Raw genomic sequence first — 9,749 nt, forward strand, 5'->3', positions numbered from 1 at the left:
ATATATATATATATATATATATATATATATATATATATTCCCTCTTCCACCCTTCCACCCTCTTCCTCCCATATTCCCTCATCCACCCTCTTCGTTCGATGACGTTCTACGTCACACCTGCGGTAACTCAGGACGTTCCACGTCCGCCGCTGATGAACACTCTCAAGGTTAGGTTACTTGTAAACATAAATACCCCCGAAAGCAGAAGATTTGACAGCCGTCGCCGTAGCTCAGAGGTAGAGCACCGGACGCGTAATTCGGAGGTCGTGGGTTCGGATCCCACCGGCGGCATGTGGTTGTTTTTTCTTCTGCTTTTCTAATCAATTAGCATTGAGCGATAACATAGTCAGTAATATTCCAAATTGATCAACACAAGTTAAATAAATAAATTAAAAAAAAATCCCCTGTGCCCCTTGGTTTCTGTGGCTGTTTGCTTCTGTCATATTTATAACGAGCCCCTCATTCCCCTTCCCTTGTTTGCTTAATTGCTTAGCGAGGGCCTCGGTTCTGGCAGCCTTGATGCCATAGGAAGCATAAGAGGGTTCTCACGCAGCTTCCACCCTCTTCGTTCGATGACGTTCTACGTCACACCTGCGGTAACTCAGGACGTTCCACGTCCGCCGCTTATGAACGTGGGTGGCGCTGATGAACACTCTCAAGGTTAGGTTACTTGTAAACATAAATACCCCCGAAAGCAGAAGATTGACAGCCGTCGCCGTAGCTCAGAGGTAGAGCACCGGACGCGTAATTCGGAGGTCGTGGGTTCGGATCCCACCGGCGGCATGTGGTTGTTTTTTCTTCTGCTTTTCTAATTAGCATTGAGCGATAACATAGTCAGTAATATTCTAAATTGATCAACACAAGTTAAATAAATAAATTAAAAAAAAATCCCCTGTGCCCCTTGGTTTCTGTGGCTGTTTGCTTCTGTCATATATATATATATATATATATATATATATATATAGAAGAAGGGGTCACAACCTTGCAATTATCTTAATTTAATACCGACAGTTTCGGACGGAGGACCGTCCTTCCTCAGGGTACACACAAGAATGACAGTTTCGGACGGAGGACCGTCCTTCCTCTATATATATATATATATATATATATATATATATATATATATATATATATATATATATATATATATGCGCTTCACCATGTCAGAGCGCAGTTTGATCTGCGCTTATAGTACGCATGTATGTCTAACTGCGGCATGCGCTCAAATTTAAGGAACATCACTCTACAGTTAGACGTGTGCCTCGCGTCTTAAGCGCCGCGAAATTGCCCCTTTTCTCCCTGCCGGTTTGGCGGTCTTTGGCGCGGCCCTGCCGCCCCGGTAGACGCGGTCGCTGTTCGGACTTAGCCGATCGGGAGCCTTCGCCCCGGTAGACGCTTACACGTTTGCGTGCGTGCAATCACGATGCGCTCAACGCAAGCGCCCTCATGTCGAGCTTACTGCGGCCATGCGCTCGATCGCGAACAAACCACTGCACAGCGTAGCTTGAAAAAAAAAGGAAAACTCAGCAGCTATTGAAAGCACTTCACTTACATCGCAAAGTCTGGTCGATGGCGTTGCGTTAAAATTCGCCCGGCAAATTTTGTGTAACCAAACCTTCCTCCGGCCCGCGTCGGTTTTCGATGATGGGATCGCGAAGAACCGCTTTCCACCGTCGTGACGGTTCTTGCACCCGAAGGCGCAGCTGTTCGTCATGACCGCACAGATAGACGGCTCGAAGTTGGGTGACTGACACACGTTCCGAGCAAAACAAAAGCCGCTGTTCTTCACAGCAAGCAAAAGCGCAGTGTCCGCAACGACGCCTGCCGAACCTACGGTGCGCGGTTGGAGCGGACAATATGGCGTCCGCGGCGGCGATAAGCGCGGGTTTAATTAAAGGGCTTTTGCGCGCGAAACCATCGACCAATGGGAAGAGGCGATGGGCGCAGGAGAGGGAGAGGCGGCGCTCTGCAAAGGTTGTCGCTACTTTAAAAATTTTCAGTGGCTTTAGCCGACTTTTGTGCACAGCGCACCTAGCGGACCCGGGGAAACGCACTGGCCTCAGAGATGATAGGCTTAACAGGAATCTTGGAGGCTCTACTTTCATTGCGTCTTGTGCGTTCTCCACTCTCGCGGAGGAGGCGGTGTCACATTGCCCAGCTGAGGAGCCGGCCACCAGCGTGACGATTACGGAGCACGCAACGATTATCCAGGTTTCGACGTGCAACGCTCGTCAAAAGCGTTTGACTTTGATCGCTTGCCTGGACGCCGCGGCGAACACGTCACCCACAAGCCGCAAAGGCGTTATGCCACGCATCGCGTGCGCTTGGCCAGCGGCAGTGAACCTACTACGTGCATTCTGTCAGGATGACAATGAGCGCATCAGTCACTCCGCAGAAGGAAGCCAAGACATGCCAAGACCATACTCTTTTTCTTTTTTTTCATTTGCACGTTCAGTGCCATCTGGCGGAAACGGGGAAGCGCCGAACTCGGCCGCGAAAGGGCCGCGTATTCGCCAAGTGCAGCCTGTACAGCCGCAAGGCTTGAAACCACGGTGAAATGATCACGGTGACTGAAGATTGTCACCACGGCTTACCTAAAAGGGATAATAAATCCCTAAATAATGCTTAAAAGTCTATACCAACCTATTGTTACTAACCATGTAATATTTAGTTTAAAATCAAAACTGATATTCCAGCGCTCTGAGTAATCTGTGTAAAAGTGTGCAGATAATGTTTTGAAAATCTTAAACGGCGTTATATGCCACTAAGCATCACGATTTGCGACCTAAAAGGGAAAAAAAATGAAAAGTGAAATTTAAAAAAAAAACAATAAAGTTACAGTACAGAGAACGGAGTCGAACGGCCGACCTTCCATACGCAACACGTGCCCCTAATCCACTGTGCCATAGCGGCGATGTCAAGCCGTCGTTGTGAAATAATATTTATAGCCAGCCTTATTTTTGGCTGCTACCTGCCGGTGGGCGGCGCTGTGATCGCTGGCTGTACCGGCTGCATTTGGCGAACACGCGAAAGGGCCCGAGTGTCCGCTCTTTACTTTTATGTTACTCTATGGCAGAGTCTCGGCATATACCGGCTGTCCCAGCTAAATGTAACCAAGCTTTTAAGAAACACGAGGTGTCCTAGCCGTCTGAAACCAAATGAGGGTTGTTAAGCGTGGCGTGACCTAGTCTGCAGTATTTTTTTCGTTCTTCAAGGTTGACAAATTAGTTAAGCTTAATTAACTAACTTTTTAATTATTGACTTGAGGAACAAAGTGTGAATGGAAAATTTCTAGATCGCTTTGAGAAACACCTTACTGAGTCATTTGCAGCAAAGTATTTTTATTTATTTATTTATTTATTTATAGATACTGCGATCTTGTATAGATCATAGCAGGGTGGGACAAAACAAAATACAAGCATATAAACACACACAAATTCACAACATTTACAGGCACTTTTCAAACAGAAGTAAAGAATTTTGATTAACAGTCTCGCTATTAAGTTTATTCCAATCAGTAATTGTCCTCGGAAAAAAAGAATATTTAAAGCAGTTATTTCGCGCGTTCAAAGGGGTGATTGTTAGTGCATGCCTTAATAATATTGCCAATAATAATAGTGCCAAGTAATATCTGCGCAAAGTAGTTTTTTTACCGGCCTTTAGTTATAACCTGCACAATAAGAAAAAGTTTCCACATGACAACTGTGCTACTTCAACGTCCCAAGACGCGCCTTAAAGAATAAAATCCTATTTTTTCTGAAGTCCTCTCCTCGATAAGGCTTTGGGTGCACATTGGGGCAAAGCAGTGAGCGAGCAGCTGGTCATGTGACAACTTTCTTTTAAGACCAATAAATGAAGCTGCCTCAGTCATAACTTGACGGAAAGAGCACTACTAGCGGTTTTTCGATGCGATCTAAAACTTTTTCATTGACACTTTCTTCCTGAAGTTAATAACTAAAAAGTTACCTTATTAAACTTAACTAATTAATTAACTTTGAAGAGCGAAAGAAACACTCAAGAATAGGCCACGCAACTGTGAACAACCCTGAGTTTGTTTCACTGGACTAGGACACTTCGCCTTTTTTAAAAGTTTGGTTACATTTAGCTGGGACACCCGGTATATGGGTGAACTTTGAAGCGAACCACATTGCTTATAAGCATTCATTTTGCTAGGTCGGCAGCCTTGGGGCCAAAGTGGCAAGGCGCGTGAGGTGAAGCAGCTTGCGCGCTGGGTCGCGTTCCAGTGATAAGAAAATTGCATCGCGTCGCCCAGACGTGCGAGACAAACGCCCCCGTAAGGAGCATGCTGTCTACGCGGCGGTCGGGAACATGCAAAAATGCAGTCAAAGCGAGTTGCGCATCTGCCATCGTCAGCCGCCGTAAGCCTACCCAGAGCATTTATCTCGCACGTGTTCGGGGCGCTGGCGCTAGTCCAAGCCTCGCTTTCCGTCATTCGTGTTAAGTCTTAGGCACTCATGCCATGTATGTACAGGTGCCCAAACAGTCGTTCCTTTGGGTAATGCACCTATTTCATAACCACCTTGAGAATCACTTCTCGGACTCTTTAAGGCTACCCTAAATGAAAATATCGGACAATGCAAAACAGATATATTATTCATCACGAACACTAACGACGCTTTGTTCTGCGTGGAAAGGTAGGTGCATTACTGGAAATCGCAAATGAAAATCTGGAAACTCCTTCACATTCGACCCGCCGCGGTGGCCTCAGTGGTTACGGCGCTCGGCTGCCGACCCGAAAGATGCCGGTTCGATCCCGGCCACGGGGGCCGAATTTCGATGAACGCGGTATTCTAGAAGCCCGTGTGCTGTGCGATGTCAGTGCACGTTAAAAAACCCTAGGTGGTCGAAATTATTCCGGAGTCCTTCACTACGGCGTCCCTCATAGCGTGAGTTGCTTTGGGATGTTAAACCCGAGTAAACCAATAAACCAATCGTTCACATTCAGAGGACTGGCGAAAAATGAGTATCGTGACGTCATTTCTTTTTTGCCTTTACAATAGTGTTCTCCGATGAATCAGAGACGCCACTTACAAAGACGAGCCGCCGCGGTGGCTCAGTTGCTGTGGTGCTCGGCTGCTGTCCCGAAAGACGCGGGTTCGATCCCGGCCGTTGCGGTTGAATTTCTTTGGAGGAGAAATTCGAGGCCCGTGTACTGTGCGATGTCAGTGCACGTTTAAGAACCCCAGGTGGTCGAAATTTCCGGAGCCCTCCACTACGGCGTCTCTCATAGCCTTAGTCGCTTTGGGACGTTAAACCCCATAAACCAAACCAAACCAAACTTACAAAGACGGGGCACATCGGCAGAGCCGCTGGCATGGAGCGGTTGTGCTAAATATTGTTCAATCGTCTATTCTATTTCCCATCGTTTCACCTTTGCCAAAATCAGTAAACGGCCTACATCGCTTGTGCTTCGAACAGGACGGTGAGCGCTGCAGCCTATCTACGATATGCACAATACAATGCGCGGCACTTATTCAGCCGGCCACAGCTGCTGGTACCGCTACGCTGATGTTTTACTTCAAGCTATTGTACTGCGCTCACCCTACTCACATCGGCAGCGGGGGTGGCATGGAGCGGCTGTGCTACGATTGTTCTACCGTGTATTGAACGTTAGTGTTTTCTTTTACATTACCTGTTGATTAATGTCCTACTTCTGCCATTTCCGAGCGTGCAACGCTTAATGTTCTTTTTTTAAGTATGTTTTCTTTGCGTTGTTCCTTTATTTCTCCACGGCAGGCTCTGACAATACATCTACCGCACACTGAAAAGTGCTGTCAATTCAGGGTCGTTGTGTGCAGTGCTGAGCGTGTGCTCGTTCGTATCAACCAGGGAAATCGTCAGGGATGACAGATACGGCGGCTAAAAACAAAGCGCAAACATTCTTTCAGGCATCGCTCTGCGCTACGTTCTATTCATCTCACCTTAGGGGAAGGAGTAGCGGCAGGAACAAGCAACACTTGGATACTTAAGTTTCGATGCTGAACTTGAAAAACTAGAAAATCTTCGTGAAAAGGATCATGGCATTGAGAAGGCTATCACATTAATGTCAAACAAATACGATAATGTGCTGCAGACAATAGCAGGCTGTGGTACTTAACCAAATTCGTGAGGGCTTGAATTAAGGCTCTTCAGGGCTGCGCAGGAGTTTGGCGGCACCTGAGGTTGCATGCTTTGTGCATGTGAATGGGCACGCCATCACTTAAGTGACTTCGGTTAGCTTGTCTATCCCGCGGTTAGGATTGAATATGGCGGGGGGGGGGGGGGGGGGGTGCCGATGTTCTAGGTGACTGTATACGTATCTGGCTTTTAGCCGCCTGTGATATCTGCATCTTTGGCTCAGTACCGGTGTAGGAATCTTTGTGTGACCGTGTGGCTGGTTGCTTTGACTTATGTCGGGTCTACTAGGTGGCTTAGGAGGCACAAGGTATTGGTTGTGGCCACGGTGTCTTGCATGCTAGTCCACACTAACTCAAATTATTACTAAAAAAAAACTGCCAGCTTCTGTGACTTTTGCTATGGGTAGCCTGAGCTTAGGATTGCGTTTCTGCTTTCTCCACTTTTTATGAAGACTTCTGCAGGCTTCCCAAAGAGGGAGAAGGCGTGAGTCTCCCACTGGTGTGTCGGTTGGGAGAGCTACCTTTGTACACTGAGTTTTTATGTTTTTCTCTAAATCTGTGAGCATCCCAGTCTGTGAGCCTGGTCTTTCCAATTGGTTTACGTGTGTGTGCTGTGGGTGTGGGCGTGGGGAGAAAACAATAATAACAGCCGAGGTTTTTGTCTACGATCCACCATTCGGCCTGTCATGCCCCTTCTTCAACCAAAGTGAGCTACGGGCAGATATCAGTGCTGACACTGATACCCATGATCTAGGGGTACGTGAGGACGGTGAGGCGATGTTGATTGTCACTGTTTTAAATAAATAGCCAATTCTCGTCACTGCAAGATTTTACTAGTTCGCACTCATGCCTTAAGAATGCAGGAAAAATGTTCGGGCCCGCATAAAATAGGTAGCAAACATATCCCCACTATAACCAGGCATTGATAAAAACTGCCATCAAATTTTGCTATTTTTTCCTCAGCGAATCTTATTTATGAAGGTCTGAAGACGTTTCGCATCATTGTATTGTACAAAATTAGAGATTTCTGTTAAATATTACGATCTGCAGTGCTTCTGCCCGTCTTACTCTACGAATGAGTATTTATGGTTTATTTTAATTTTTAGTTATGACATACTGCAGGCCGTCAGCTCCAAGTATGATTAAAGAAACAGATCATAAATTGAGCAATAATACCAAAATGCAATGGGGGCTTCAACTTCCGTAAGCGAGTCAGGCTATGGGGGACGCCGTAGTGAAGGACTCTGAAGTGCCGCCGCGGTGGCTCAGCGGTTCTGGTGCTCGGCTGCTGACCCAAAAGACGCGGGTTCGATCCCGGCCGCGGCGGCTAGAATTTCTTTGGAGGAGAAATTCTAAAAGCCCGTGTACTGTGCGATGTCAGTGCACGTTAAAGAACCCCAGGTGGTCGAAATTTCCGGAGCCCTCCACTACGGCGTCTCTCATAGCCTTAGTCGCTTTGAGACGTTAAACCCCATAAACTAAACTAAACTAGACTCTGAAAATTTCTACCACCTGGGGCTTTTTAACATGCACTGACATCGCACAGTACATGGGCCTCTGCAATTTCGCCTCCATCGAAATTCGACAGCCACGTCTGGGATCGAACTCGCGTCTTTGTAGTCAGCTGTTGAGCGCCATAACCACTGAGCCACCGCGGTGGGGTGAATGACTATTAAATTACAAGTGTTTTGTAAATAAGCCGTTACGCAGCTTATTCGCTCTGTGTGCACAATTACGTTCAATGAAATCAAGTTGATTGCATCCTTTTAAAATTGGGTAGGTAGACTACATACAGAACGAAGTAAATTTCAAATTCGAATCGCATTTAAGGGAAGTTCACGCAAGAATCAGTGGCTGAGTTTACGTACTGGTTGATTGGAAAACATTGGGAAGGTTTTGTAACGTTCTTTTGTGAGGTAAATAATAGGAAGGAAGTTTTAACAATATCAATTTCAAGTTTAATTGAGCTGATATTAGTGTAAAATATCAAGTGGTCACGGTTTAGATCATTAACAAACAGCAGTCGGTACGAATTTGTCGAAACTATAGATTCTACTGTCTTCCGCGTATATTATGCAGTTAGAGTAAATGAGGCAGCTGGGCAGGTCGTTAACATCAGCGAAAGAAAAAATAAGTGGGCCTGGTATAGAACCATGTGGTACGCTTAATAAATGTTTTTTCATTACAGGAAAGACTTGGAATGCTTACTACTTTGCTGCGGTCTTTCAGGAATTTTTTTTTTCCTCTTGACAATGGTGGTCCGGTAATTCCTAAAGCTTGTATTCCAACTACGAGAAAATGGTCTAGTGAATGACTGCGTGAAACATCTTAGTAAGGTCTACAAATACGGATCCAGCAAAATTTCTTACACTGAATCAACTTTTACTTTGTCTCTTAAAGATATTGTTTAACAATGCGATACCCCTATTGGTATAGAGAGAGAATATAAAATTTATTTTAATGCATTGTCAAGCGTCCTTAATAAACTTTTCCAGTAACTTCTTTTTAAGGAGCGGTGCAATTGGTTAAACACTGGAGTAATCTTGAAGCGCTCTTGTTCGCGAGCAGATTCCGGCGTTAAAACTATTAATGCGAAAAATAAAAGGAAATATCTTATACACATTTAATTTTATATGGACGGGGTGATAGTTATCATGACTCGCGCCGGTGATTTTTACAATGAAAACGACAGAAACAACCTCATAATGTGCAGTTGGGAATAAAAAAGACGAGTTAATCAAGCAGTTCAAGCGAAGCTCGCAATTCGTAGGTGCCACTGCATTGCAATCAGAAGAGTAATTTTGAAAGCACCGATAATGTCTTGAAGTTTAGAGGAAGTAACGTTGTCATGAGTTGCGGTGGATTTTATCGCGTGTTGTGTGCTTTTGTCTGAGAGCGCAATAAATACTTCACACCTCTTTCCTTTTTACTACTGCAATCTATAATTCACTTTTCAAAGTAATTTGTTTTCTTCCTCCATCTGCAAGGGCAGGTAGTTACAAAACGTTTTGTGGCGAAGTGGTTTTGTGTCAAATGGTTCTTTCTTTGTTTTTTGAGAAGATTCTCGCGTGTGCGCACAGCCTCGAGAAGTGTGTCAGTGATCTATGGGTGTTGGGGTGGTGCCCCACTTTTCTTGCACTGTTTTTTTTTTTGAGAGTCAGCAGTTTTCCTTTCTTTATCCGAAAGCAGTCTCTCCACAAAAATTTCCAGCTTTTAGGTTTATTGAGTGCCAGTGCCTTTGGGAAAAGCGGTATGTTTTGTGCGCTGCGGTTGTCGTTTGCTCACACGGGTTTTTTTATTTCTGATTGACACGCTGACATGATTCAGACAAACCCAGCTTTTCGTCCACTACGGACGTATTCAGTTTTTTTTTCGCCTTAAAAATCTCATTGGTAACACTGTTTTCTGTATCCTTTGCTGAGACTCGTTAAACAACGTCGCGATCATAGGGTGAAACCGAGCTTTCAAATTAATTTGGAATGATCTTCATGACTGGCACAGTCTCCGCCTAGAGTGAGCACAATTCCCTCAATAACCGTGTTATTCATCTGAGTACTGCTCCAGCTCGGAAACCTTTCTAGACAAATCACACGCTTTGGGCTTTTAATTGTC

The sequence above is a fragment of the Amblyomma mixtum genome, chromosome 4 (assembly GCF_055824585.1).
Source record: "Amblyomma mixtum isolate Tamu chromosome 4, ASM5582458v1, whole genome shotgun sequence".
Lineage (NCBI taxonomy): Eukaryota > Metazoa > Arthropoda > Arachnida > Ixodida > Ixodidae > Amblyomma > Amblyomma mixtum.